This window comes from Rhynchophorus ferrugineus, unplaced genomic scaffold (assembly GCF_030347505.1).
Source record: "Rhynchophorus ferrugineus isolate W39M unplaced genomic scaffold, kcgeb_rfMv2 rfM2, whole genome shotgun sequence".
NCBI lineage: Eukaryota > Metazoa > Arthropoda > Insecta > Coleoptera > Curculionidae > Rhynchophorus > Rhynchophorus ferrugineus.
This window is the reverse complement of record NW_027472581.1, coordinates 88,668,415-88,682,799: the sequence shown is the minus strand read 5'-3', so window position 1 is coordinate 88,682,799 and position 14,385 is coordinate 88,668,415.

Here is a 14,385-nt window from a genome sequence, read left to right as displayed (position 1 = left end):
ACATGAGAATTACTGCATAAACTACCAAGAAAGGGAATTATAAAACTCACCAATTTGATCAATCCAGAATTTAGATTAAAACATGTCCCAGGCATTTGGAAGATGGCGGAAATTATAATGATCCCAAAACCTGGAAAGTCACCAAACGAAATAAAAGTCTATTGACCTGTATCATTGCTGCCAGTAATATCTAAGGTCTTTGAAAAACTAATATTGAAAAGAATAAAACCGATCATAGAGAGAAAAAAAGTAATACCAACACACCAGTTTGGGTTTATTAATAAGCACTCAACAATTGACCAGATCCACAGAATAACAGATGTTATTGAACAAGCAAAGTAAAAAAGTATGCTCCGATATATTTTTAGATGTAGCACAAGCCTTCGATAAGGTTTGGCATAAATGCCTTGTTTATAAACTACAGAAAATTCTACCAAAAGAACACACCGAACTATTAAAATAATACATTACAACCAGAATATTTAGAGTCAAACAAGAACACTTTACAATAAAAGAAGATAAAGCAGGTGAACCACAAGGAAGTGTACTGGGACCAATGCTCTATCCAATTTACACTTGTGATAAACCACAAATGGAAAATATCACGATGGCTACATTTGCTGATGATACTGCGATTATAGCTGTCGGAGACAATAGTGAAGAAGTCACAGGAAAATTACAACAGGCAAGTGACAATATAAATAATTGGATACAAGCTTGGAAAATAAAAATTAACCAAAGTAAATCTGTGCATGTGTAGTTCACCCACAATCAGACTATACAAGCACCAATAACATTAAATAATACCATTATTCCATATAGCAACAACGCTAAATATCTCGGAATGAATCTTGTTGCAAAACTTCGCTGGAAGGAACATATAAAGAAGAAAAGAAAAGAACTGGGATTGCAATATATGGAAAATGTATCGGCTAATTGAAAGACAATCACAATTATCAGTACATAATAAATTGCTATTTTATAAGCAAATGCGGTAACTGTTGGATAACACCAAAGCAGGACGCAGACTCAAAAGAATCAAACCCTCTGATCTCGTGTAGTGTTGTGTAGTGAGATGCATATAATAAAAAATACAGCAGTGACATGTATAAATCTTATTTCATGACCTAGATTTAAGTTATCATAAAGACAAATTGTACGTTAGTCGGAAACGGTTAGTAACAACGTAATAATTAAAAAATAAAAAAAATATGAGACAAATATGATTAACTTTATAAATTATAGTCGAATTTCAACCACTGTGCGATCACTAGTTCACATTCATTTTCGTTATTATCAAACGCCCGAGTTACCTAAACTGTTATAAATTGTGCTCAACTTCAATATACATTTCAAAGACAACAACTAATTTTCGAGGTATTTCAACGTATAATACATATAAAGCCGAAACTCAAATGTTTCAGATATGCGAAGATAATTATCTAATAAAAGCATAACTGTTGCTTTCATTTAGTACTCGACAGTCCTCCCTCGAGCGCCTCTAAAGAGTTTATTTTAATTATTTAAGTAACGCGACGGGGGTAGTAAATAAATCATCATTTTAACTGAAACTCGCAACAAGCAGAAAGATACGAAACGTAGTTACCCATTTTTATTTACTGAGGTGATTAGAGGTAAATAAAGTAAAATGTGATAGTGGCTTTTAGAAAGAATATACGGTAATTCAGTAGATGTTCGTTATTATGAACTAATTTAAATAAAGAGTAGTTCACATTATCGAAATATTTACTTTAACGAACATGATTTAAGGTTTTATTATAAAAAAAAAGTTCAGCTGCACTGAATATTAGTACTACGCGCACGGTCATTACAATATCTCAAAAAATAAAAAACAATACAATCTTAAATTCACCAAAAAGAAACCATGTTTATGCGAAAGAGGTGACGAATCAAGATCAGCTAGTTTTTAGTTGTATGAGAATCAAATATACGAAATATAAAAAACGGATAAGTAGTTTTTTTCAATCGAAACATAATTTACTACAATTATTTCAGAGAAAATTGTTAGTCTGGAAAGTATCCATAAAAAGCTAAAACATATACAGCTATTACAGGGATGTTATATACAGGGATGTAGAACATCACTTCATACACTGTTGGGTAATATAGGATTTAAGTGGTGTAACGATAACCCACGAAGGGTTTAATGAAACTTCCAGAGATTGATTTTAAAATAATACAATTATTAAAAACATAGAACAAAATCAAGGCAGAATTATTATATCAATTTATATATTTAAATGAGACATAAATATTTCAGAATGGTACATTGGGTCGCTCATGGCAAGATAGTGTAATGATATATAGTACAAAGACAACAAAATTTGATGGAAAACAGTTAATGTTGGAACAAATATCGGTTACGTTTTATTAGTCATAAAATTTATTAATAATTCATTGCAGACATATAGTTCTTCATGCTGGAAACAGGAATGCTTTTATTCCTAGTGCAGAATTAGTATTTTCCTCCAAGTCCAAGAGTGACTACCATGAGCCATGACTTGTTTTTGCAGTGGTTCGACAATCACTTTTTAAAGAAGTTGGAGGAACCATCAGTTATTGTTATGTACAATGCACCCTATCTACCATATATATACATTGGTGGGAAAAATCCCAACAAGTGCATATTATAGACTTTTTTTTAATGAATTTACTACTAATCTTTGATTTTTACTAATCTTTGACAACTAATCTATAACTTGTCTTCACATTCACTTAAATCTAGGTATATATTTAGGAGGGCCCGTCGGCCTATCTTAGTTTTTGGTGTAATAATGTTTATGTATTAGCTCAACTGTTTTTCTATTAAAAGCACCTCACTACACTACACTACGCAAGATCAAATAGTTTAATTCTTTTGGGCCTGTATCCTGTTCTGGTGTTATCCAAGAGTTGTATTACTTCGATATTGATATGAGAATGGCATCTGTCCTTCATATCTTCTTGCAATTCTATTGATTTCCTGGATGACAGTCGGTATCTGAAAGGCTCGATGTAAATAATCAGTACTCTAGTATCCCGGTTCACCTACAATACTTCTCAGGACTTTCTTCTGGAAAACTTGTATTGCTTTTATATTAGTTTTTGCGAAATATTCAATAATTGGAATTCCATGTCCATATAGGTTTCAATACTTTCTAATATAATTGTAATTTATTATGTACTGACAATTGTGATTTTCTTCAATTAATTTTTATTAGTATATAGCAATATATTTCCTTATATTTTGACACCATTTCTTTCATTTTCTTCTTTGTTCATAAAAATTTAGTGAGTGTGTTGAAAGTCGCTATATAATACAAGAGAGTTGAAAAATCGAAGAATATATCTGAACAGGCCTTTTTACCTTCATAGGCTTTGATAGGTAAAAGGCAACTGATCAATCGTCAAACGAATTTTAACAAACCATAACTGTTATGTAGGTCTTAGGGTTTTTTCTCTGCAATGAAAATTAAAAAAAGTTAATAGACAAAATCGGTCTACCTGTTACTAATTCATTTTACTTCACACACATATTCACACTCGCAATTCTATGGCAATCGCAACGCTATCTGTTGGAAGACCACAAAAAACTCGCACAACTAAATATATAAAAATTCTTGTTTCACTTTTCGATACTAGTATTTCGCCCATTTCGAAACAAGTAAATCTCTCAAAGCAGATTCTGCGTTTTGAAAATTCGTTCCCAACATTTAAGCCCTTTATTCTTCTTGCTTTGTCCCCGGAAGAAAAAGCTCCTATATTTCGCTACTTATAACGTATCTCAATGGAAATGAGGATTTATTTTCGTGCTCGTTAGGTTCCTTAAATAATTAAGGCAAATCTTGGCGAACGAAGATGGAGGAAATCACCGAGATATAATACAGGAGCATTCTTTTGATTAATATTAATTTACTTGAATATATGAGTTGCAGATTTTGGATCAATGGATTCGGTTTGGTTCTGTTACCGTAGCTTCAAATTTCAGTCAAATATATTTTTAAGTCCATTAAGTGCATGATTTTTTTGTGCTTCAATCTTTCAGAATATAAAAATGTTTGTAGTTTTTTGAAGGGATTGATTTTTGAACACCAAGTTTAAAAAAAATTGAATAGACTTCAAAAAATAAATAAAGAACTCACTAAAAGGTAAAAAATGATCAAACTTAGATTTATAACACAAAAAATGTTTTTAAATAAAATATGTACATAATAATTGTTGTAATAACTAAATAAAAATAAACAAAACCTTATTTAACCTATCTAGTACACGTATTATATATTCTACTATGTACACTTCACTATTATATTCTACTATATGTATTTGGCGTAATATCCACCTAGACCTTTTTTTCTATTTACAATGCTGTTTGAATTATTAGTACGTTAACTGTCTTTGTGTTTTAACTAAGTCGGTACGAACAATAAATAAGATATATTTTGTTCGTAATTTAAATTTGTGTATATGTCACAAAATTATATCATTATTTTTCTATTATTTGGGCTCGTTATCGACTTCAAAATGATCAGTTGAAAGTAGTTAAGATGCATATAAAATAATAAGTAAAGGTGCAGCCCGTATGAGAAAAAATAGGTATAAAGAAACAATAATTGAAAACAAGGAACGATTCATTCCCTGGGGTCCGCTACCTAGCCTAAGAGATTTGAGAACAACAACTAAATGTAGTTGTTGTTGTTGTTGTAATGCGAGTTCCGCGTATGAGCCTAACTCTCTACCGTTATACAGTAAAAGCAGTTGCAAAGAATGGATTTTCCACATCAGCTCAGCAATAACATTATTCCTAAATATCTGATTATTTTAGTTAAAAGATATGTGAAAACTTCATAAACATAAATTTTGAGATATATATATATATATATATATATATATATATATATATATATATATATATACATAGCGAAGTTTAAAATAATAGACAGTTATCGTATTTAAATTAGAACTTGAGTTTCAAGTGATATTTTAGGTTAAATAAAATGAAAGAAAGTGACGAAAAATATACCAAAACAATTTAATTTTGGCCTGAACAGAAATATTAGTAGTATTGAATTCAAGTAAATTTATTCTATTTATATTATGTTTTTCAAATATATGTATAATTTTCAACAACTGGCAACGTTGAAAATTAAAATCCTTCTATACATGCCAGGATTCTACAGAATTATATTGTTGTGGTCAGACAATGCAAGGCAAGCGAGAATAGACAATAAACATAAAACATCTACATCATTATGTGCTACAAAAAGTGTTTTGTGATCATATATGTATAATTTTAATTATAATTCAAATTTCGGTATATTCGTGTGCATATTAAAAAAACGTTTCCATATTCGTAGTGCCCCCGTCCATAAATAACAAATGGACCAATAACCTGTAAAAATGGATAATTTTATTAGGGCTTTTAGCAGCACGATGTCCTGGGTCGACCCTTTTTTAACAGCGTCTATACGTTGTCGGACACCCTACTTCCGAAAACTTATAAAATTATTGAACAATCAATAAACCTCTGTTACATTTTTTCCCCAGATTTTTAATCAAAATCTTATCTGCTCAGATAATTTACTATATTCCCAAACACATGTACATATGATAAATCAGAGCAAAGTATTACAGTTTTTTATCTATATATAAAGTTAGGCTTCGGTATATACATTTTGATAGCTATATTCCTTGTCTAATAGAAATTAGGATCGCCATTTGTCATACTCAGACAGACTCAGAAAAAAAAGACAATAGGGTAAATATAGAAATCTATGAGATAACTTTCAATATTGAAATCTAAATGAAGCAATGAAAGGAAAATAATTGTTATATAAGGAAAGAATATAACTAATCGATTTTCAAACAAATTTGACATGGAACATAGTTAAAGCGATTATGTAAAATTACACCGAAATGTTTAAATGGAAAATCCTTCTTACTCTCCATAATTACGCCATATTGCCCATCGAGTTGTCATGAAAATATATTATAATAAGTTAACATACTCCTAAATTTTTTATTTTTTCAAACATAAGCCCTCAATAATAATCTGTTGGGGAACTTCAACATTTTTCAAAATAATAATTTAAAATTCATGAATGAAAATGTGTATTATAGAAGAAATAATAATATTCTATCAAAATGACAGACGTAAGTGCAATAAGTTTTTTTTTTTATTATTACTCTTCGTGAGTCCACAATCTGCCCTATTGGCAATAAGTATTTCTTCTGTTTATATTATATATACATGGCATGTAGAAAATCACTTCATTAAGCAATCTTCTGTATAAAATATTATCTTAATTAATTAGTCTTATTCTAATGCTTATTCTAAACTCTACATATGTCCAGTAATCAGATCAGGTGGTGTTAAACGTTTTAGTCTACGCACTTCACTATCACGTCGCATATTTAGCTGATTAGCGAGTACATTGGGATGCACTGACACTCTTTCGAAGTACTTCACACAAACACGTTGGATTACACTCGTTATAGGTTCTAGAGGAATATCGCGTTGTATCACTTTATTTGAAATATAGTACGGAGCATCAACAATGGCACGCAACACCTTATTTTGGAACCGTTGAATGATGGATATGTTAGATTTGCTAGCGGTACCCCATAGTTGAATTCCATATGTCCAAATGGGCTTGAGTATAGACTCATACAGCAATACCTTGTTATCTAATGATAACTTGGATTTGCGCCCAATGAGCCAATACATTTGATATAATTTTAGTCCTAGTTGTTTCCGTTTAGAGAGTATGTGCTTCTTCCAGGTTAGGCGTCGATCTAAATGCATACCAAGATATTTAACATGGTCTGCTTGGGGGAGTTGACGATGATTGATATTTACTGGTGGACATGTTCTTCTACGCAGGGTAAACGTTATATGCGTGGATTTTGATTCATTGGCTTTAATGCGCCATGTCTTCAACCATAATTGTATTTGCTCCAGATGGGTTTGTAGGTTTATTGATGCTGTGTCTGGATCTTCATGGGATGCTAAGATTGCTGTATCGTCTGCATATGTTGCCACAGTAGTTATTTTTGTGGTGGGCAGATCAGCCGTATACAGAAGATACAGTACTGGACCCAGTACACTACCTTGCGGAACTCCTGAATATATGGGATTTAATTCGGTATGTTCATCGCCTTGATTTACAATAAAATGTCTGTCAGTGAGATATGATTTTAGTAGCTGATAGTCCGGATGAGGGAGAAGTTTCTTTAGTTTAACCTGCAAGCCCGTATGCCATACTTTGTCAAAAGCCTGAGATATGTCTAGGAAAGCAGCCGAACAATATCTTTTGGCATTTAGGTCAGCGTTTATTTGGTTTACAAGTCTATGCACTTGTTCTATAGTCCCATGCTTATTGCGAAAGCCAAACTGATGTTCTGGAATAATTTTTCTTTTTTCTATTATATAGTTTAGTTTTTTTATGTATAATTTCTCGAAAACTTTCGAGATTATTGGTAATAAACTTATAGGTCGGTAGGAGGTCACATCTTCTGGTATTTTTCCTGGTTTAAGTATCATTAATATTTTAGCTACTTTCCAGATACTAGGGAAGTAATTAATTCGTAGCATAGCATTAAATATATATGTTAATAGTTTTATAGCCTTTTCTGATAGTTCTTTTAAAATTTTGCCAATAATTAAGTCATAACCAGGAGCTTTTTTAATATTAATCTCTCTCATTATTGTATGTTTAACTTTTTTGACCGTTAATTTCTCGTGCGGTAAATCCATTTGAAATGGCGAATCTAGAAAGCTAGTGATTTTATTTTCGTCATCTTTATGTAGCTGAGACTGGAAAGGTTTAAAAACATTTTTTAAGTGTTTTGAGAAAATGTCGGCCTTCTCTTTATTGCTTCTCGCCCAATTATTTTCGCTTGTTTTAATAGGTGGGTTATGCTGCTGGGATCTCCTAAGCTTTTTTGTTGCTTTCCACAACGAATAGTCTGTAGCCTCAGTTGATGTCAAGTTTTCTAGGTATTCTTGAATGCCTTGGTTCTGTTCGATTTGGATTAGATCTCTCAGCTCTTTTATGGCCCTATTAAATTTTCTTTTATTCTCTTCAGTCCTGTGCTGTTGCCACTTTCGTCGTAACTTTCTTTTTTCTGCTATCTTTTTCTGTATTGTACATGATATATGTGTATTTTTTCTTGGAAATGTTTCACTGTTGGGAGTCGCGGAATATGCTGCCTCCTGTATATTTTTTGTAAGATTTATTGCTGCTATTTCTATATCCATTTCAGTTTGTAACGGTAAGTTTAGACAGATATTTTGGTCTAAGTTTTCTCTAAATGAGGGCCAGTTAGTTCTATTATTGCACAGAGAAGGGGGTTTATCTTTGATGGTAATTTTTGAAGAAATTGTTACTATTATTGGTGAATGATCAGAAGACAGGTCGAAACATGATTCTGCCTGACACGTTTTTGGATCAATATTTTTTGTAATACAGAAATCTATTGTATCTGGTTTTTTATTTCTGTCTGAAGGCCAATATGTTGGTTCACCAGTAGAGATATGTTGTAAGTTATCTATCCTTATGGCTTTGAGCAGTTCTCTACCTTTTGAGGTTATTATTCTTGAACCCCACATTAAATGTTTTGCATTATAATCTCCTCCTGCTATAAATCTATTACCTAGCGTACGGAAGAATTCTTGAAATTGTTCTGCCTTGTTGTTATGTTTGGGTGGGCAATAAATCGCAGAAATTGTTAATGGTCCATGGGCTTCCTCTATGGTTATACTGGTGGCTTGCAGGTAGTCTTTGCGGAATTTTTCTTTTTCGAAATGCTTTATATCATCTCGAATTATTATGGCTGTACCTCCATGTGCTTTATCATCAGGGTGATTTGTATGATAAAGCTTATATTTAGGAACTTTCAAATAATTTTTGTCCGTAAAGTGTGTTTCGGAAACCATCATAACGTCAATATTTTGTTCAATTACGAACATTTTTAGTTCCCTAGCGTGTTGTTGGAGCCCATTGGCATTCCAGACGGCGATTTTGTAGCTATTGGTTTCAGGCATTAGGCAAGTTTGCTTACGACGGTTGTGAGTAAACCAAGCATCGTATTCATTTGATCCATTAGTTTGGCCATCATATTTTCTAATCTTGAGATGTTGCTAGTTTCAGTAGGTTGAGATATTGTCTCTCGTTTTTGTGCTGAACCATTTTCAACTATTTGGGCATAAGTTATGTCTGGTTGACTTGTTCTAGTGGGTAGATTGGCAGTAGTGGATTGTTTTTGTTGATGCCTTTTTTCCCTTAAGGCAGGATAGAGTTTCTGCTGTAGTTGCTTGTGAACTGCGCAACCCTTGTAGTTCGCTGGATGATTTCCGTTACAGTTAACACATTTCACTTTTTCATCGCGAACTTTACGAGTACAATCTCCTGTCTTATGTTCTCCTGCACATTTTACGCATCTATATGATTTGCGACAGTAAGTCTTTGTGTGCCCGTGCGCTTGACACCTTGTGCATTGTGGTATGATCCTTTTTATATGTGGTGGTTCGCATTTAATAATATTATTTTCCAATTTGTTGATTTCATACACCGCCTTATTATTTCCATTAGGTTTTATGTCTATATAAAACATAGGCAGAGGTTTTTTTGTCGTGTGATGTCGTATATTGTGAATATTTACGACCTCGTGGCCTTTTTCAGCTAGTGCTAGCTTGATGGTGTTAAAGTCCGTCCCGTGATGTAATCCTTTTAATACGAATTTAAATGTTCTCTCGGATTTTGGCCTGAATGTATGGTATTGGGTGTTTCTTTCATCTAATTCTTTTATAAGAACTTTAAAGTGATCCGCTTCGAACAATTGGATTTTAATTGTTTCATAGCTCACTGTTTTAATTGTGTAGTTCGTAGTAATGGTTTTCAATAAATCATGGATGTTTTTTATTATTCCTACCTTATAGACTGTTATTGGTGGTGGTTTGGGAACAACTTTTTCAGGGCTTGGTTGTATGTTCTCTTCAATTTCTTCCGACAGGTTGCTAAAACTGTTTTTTGTCTCTATCGGTTTCTGCAACCAATAGTCACTGATTCTTGTTTGTTTCCTCGCGATTTCTTCTTCCGGACTTCTCAATCGTTTTTTGTTAATGACTGTAGTCCATTCTGATGGTGGAGTTTGCGTTATTGCTGTTTGTTCTAATCTTATATCAAAGTGTGCAGGTGATTTGGTTGAATCGCTATGGTTTGCCATTTTTTAATTTTTAATATTTTATTTAATTTACTTCCAGAGGATAAAAAAAAATAAAATAAATACATTGTTTATTTCACGCACTTCATTTTTCACTTACGTTATTTTAGCACTAGTTTTTTACTATAAATACTATAAATGAATTTCAAAAGGACTGTTGTAAAATAAGATGAAATAATTTTAAACACTAATAAAAATGAGATGCAGTCCTTTTGTCTGGTCACGTAAACACGTATTCACTACACTTTAGGTCCACTGGGAGACGGATAGCCGCATCTGTTATGCGTTTTTAACACTCAATTAAATAACCGTAATAAAATACTGTTTTTTTTTTTTAAAGAAAGGTATCTTTTTATAGCTTGGACCGTATTGAAAATACGTCTTCACCCTACGAAGGTTGGAACTGAACTAAGTGCAATAAGTGAAGCGATTTTCATTTATTTAAACCGAGGTATGGCCCTCTAGAAAACCAGTGAAATAAGTGAAATGAACGTGAAAGAAATTATGCTAAAAGATAATTTTTACAATTTGAAACCTACCTGACATTCAATATACCATTCAATATTCATACCTAATATTCAATTTTATATAAATGAAACCCGAGTTACTAATTAGTAAAATAAATTTGGAATCAGGGCATAGAATTCCAGTAATAACATACGATACGTTTGTTAGCTAATAAATGAACAATATGCGCTCACCTAGGTAGTAATGCCTTGTTCTGGTAAATAGATGAGGGTACAAGCAGAAATTATATTGCTATAAAATATGCTGCTTGCGAGTATCTGAACCAAACTAAAGCGTTCTAATCATTAACTTAATGTACACGGTATTTAGTTTTAGTCCACCGGCATTAATCCCATCCCGTTAGATTATTTTAACTGCTCGTGGGCGTAAATATATTTTATTTATTTGCTCAAACTGCTTTGATAATAAGCTCAGTTAGAATTTAAACTATTCTTGAGTTAAATAGTAAATTGTTATTTTTTCTTTGGGATTATAAAAGACATAGGATAGAATTCCATATTCAGAAAACGTAGTTGGAAGTTCTCATTTTTGTCAATTTTAACTGCTTCCACTAGAAATAAAGACACAAAATGGGAAGCTAAATAGGAAGAATATTTTTTATACCATGGTAAAGTTTTTTTCGAGAATATGAAGATTTAAATAAAATGAATTAATTTTCAAAGGATTCTGTATCAGTGCAGAACTAACTTTTAAAAGTACATAATGATAAATTTGAGGGAATCTGTTATGATCCCCACAATCAGACTTTTGGACAAGAATGTTTGCTCTCTGCTTTTCAGACCAGATGATTATTTGAACCAAAATGTAGAAAGGCTTTCAATCCTTCATTACAATTTATATAGTAAGTCTTCTATTAAACTTTACGTCGAACTCAATAAATTAAATACATAATATTCATAGATCTTTTATCTCCACCTATAGAAAAAGAAAATATCGCTATAACTTCAGATCAGCTATTATTAGAATCGTCAAAAATAATTGGAAGTAAGTACAAATGTAATATTTTTTCAAGGGAAGTATATTGATAGAGAACTGAAAACTGAAAATTATAATATGTGTTTCTCCGTATATTCTTTTGAAACAGACGTTGAATATGTCACAATAAATCAGTACAAAAACCAACGGCTCGATGTATATGTAGTAATATTGCAAGCAAGAATTGTTACTTACCTTTTTATCCTGCTATTATCATTAAGTTATCTTATCTAAACGTTATTTAATATACCAGGAATCTATTATTTTATTAATTCATTTAACATAAGATTTTTTCACATAATTTAACTGTTATTTACATATACTATTCAAATGTTAACTTACTAAATGACATTTAAAATTAATTAATAAGTTTTAATGACGAAATATCTAAAATTCAAAACATTTTCTTTCTTTAGAATATTCTGTTCCATATTATATACTTCTAACAACGATTATATGCTTATAAAATTGTTGAAGGATATTAGAGAATTAGCTCGTTTGTTTTTGTTTGTGATTATATTCTATATCACTCTTATATTACCCCTTATATCAACAATTTCCTTAATATCCCTTTAAATGAAACAGGAGCTCTTTAAAATAATGTCAGTATTAATATATTTTGAGTATGTAAAACGTTATACTAGATTTCTAATATATATTGTATGCAATATGCAAAGAAATTTCAAAAAGTTGAATAATAATAAATATTAATATTAATAATAAAAAGGTATACTTAAATTTTGTGGTTGTATTTCTTTCTGGGCGAAAAAAAGGGATAACTTTTTTAACAACCAATCCATGAAATATTTATCGGATATTGTTGGAAATGTAAATAGAACTTATAACTAACTAGCGACCCGCCCCGGCTTCGCACGGGTGTAATGCTGATACTAAATTAAATACACTACAGAAAAAATATGAACGTTGTATATAAAAACATAGCGGCCCGCTCCGACTTTGCACGGGCATAAAATATATATGCCTATGTCACTCAATGAAAACATGACTAAAATCGATCCAGTATTTTTGGTTCATTCAATACTACCCTTGGCCTGCACGCATTAAATTTGGAGTAAAACAATTCCTCTTCCCCTATACTTACTATGAAGATTTCCTGCTATCTTTGGAATATCTAAATTCATACAATTTTTATTACATTACATATTTTTAAACGCAAATTTTAAATTTGTAATATCTCGGAAAATATTTGTTTAATTTACATGCTGTAAGGAACCATATTGATCTATATTAATTGCACACTGTATTTAAGGTACTTAATTCGATAAGGATTAATGCCGTATTGCTTAAAATAGCTTCGTAAATAAGTCATTTTCTCACGTAAAAAGTAAACAATAAAAATGGTTAATGTGGGTTATCCCTAAAAGATAAACATATACCATCGCGGACTTTTTTGTAGACCTTTTTATGGTGTACAATACTGTAGTACATTAATTTGATCTAACTCGTAGGGTTAGGCAGCGTTTTTGCTAATTGCTAAATAAGCCTAAACTATTTTTTTAGTTAATTTACGACATCACGTTAGAAACCTCTAAAATTAGCAATGTTGCCTTAGTATATTATGCATGTATTATACATACAAACCTTCCTCTTGAATCACTCTATCTATTGAAAAAAACCGCATCAAAATCCGTTGCGTAGTTTTAAAGATTTAAGCGCACATAGGGATATAGGGACAGAAAAGGCGACTTTGTTTTATACTATGTAGTGATTTGTATAAAGGTAACGTTGAGAGCAGCAGAAACTAATTCTGAAAGAAAAATAAACAAACGGTTACTAGAAACTGAAAATAGTTATGAGTGGTATGTTATATATATACCTGGTATTTTAGAGAACAAATCCGAAGATTTCATTCAGTTTATTGTTAGGGATTTCCCCCCCTAACGGAAAAAATATAAACGTTACCACACATTAAACCTGTTTATATACTGTTATATGTGCGTGAGAAAAAAGATCTGGAAGTTTCTATGGAAGTTATCAGCAAAAAGTATTGATTCTCTCTCTATCTCGTTGGTAAAAGGGATTTTACGAAAACACAGTAACAAGTCGTCAAAAGCTTTTAAACATGTTGTATATGTGTTAAAAATTGTTTGTATTTTCAATGTTTTTTTTTTAAACAAGAACTTATTTTTATTATATTAGTACATGAGTACTGTAACATGTCACAACAAAATCACAGTTTGATGTGATATTGTCGAAATAAATTATTCCATTCAAAGAAAAGCCAATGTTCCCACATGACAACATCTATAGTATCAAAATATCTATTCGAAACAGTAGTGAATCCACCTGATCTGTATTGATGGCGCAATGTTGCCGCATCAACTCTGAGTTTTAGTACATTTTGACTTGGACAATGTATACAGGTAGTAACAGAACAGATTAAGGAGAAATATAGTAATATTAAAATGACTTTACAAGGAAATATTACATCGAAGGAAACAAGAACTAAGCGTAAAACTGCAAAACTTTCTAATAAAAGTGAAATACATTACTTTAGATATACAATTGTTAATTAGGTGGATTATGTATGTATACATTATTCTGGATAAAACTAGATTTAATCACCACATTTTCCTTAAGGCATTTGGCGTATCTGCAAAATAGTTAGTATTATTTCTCTTCTCATATATCCTAACCAAA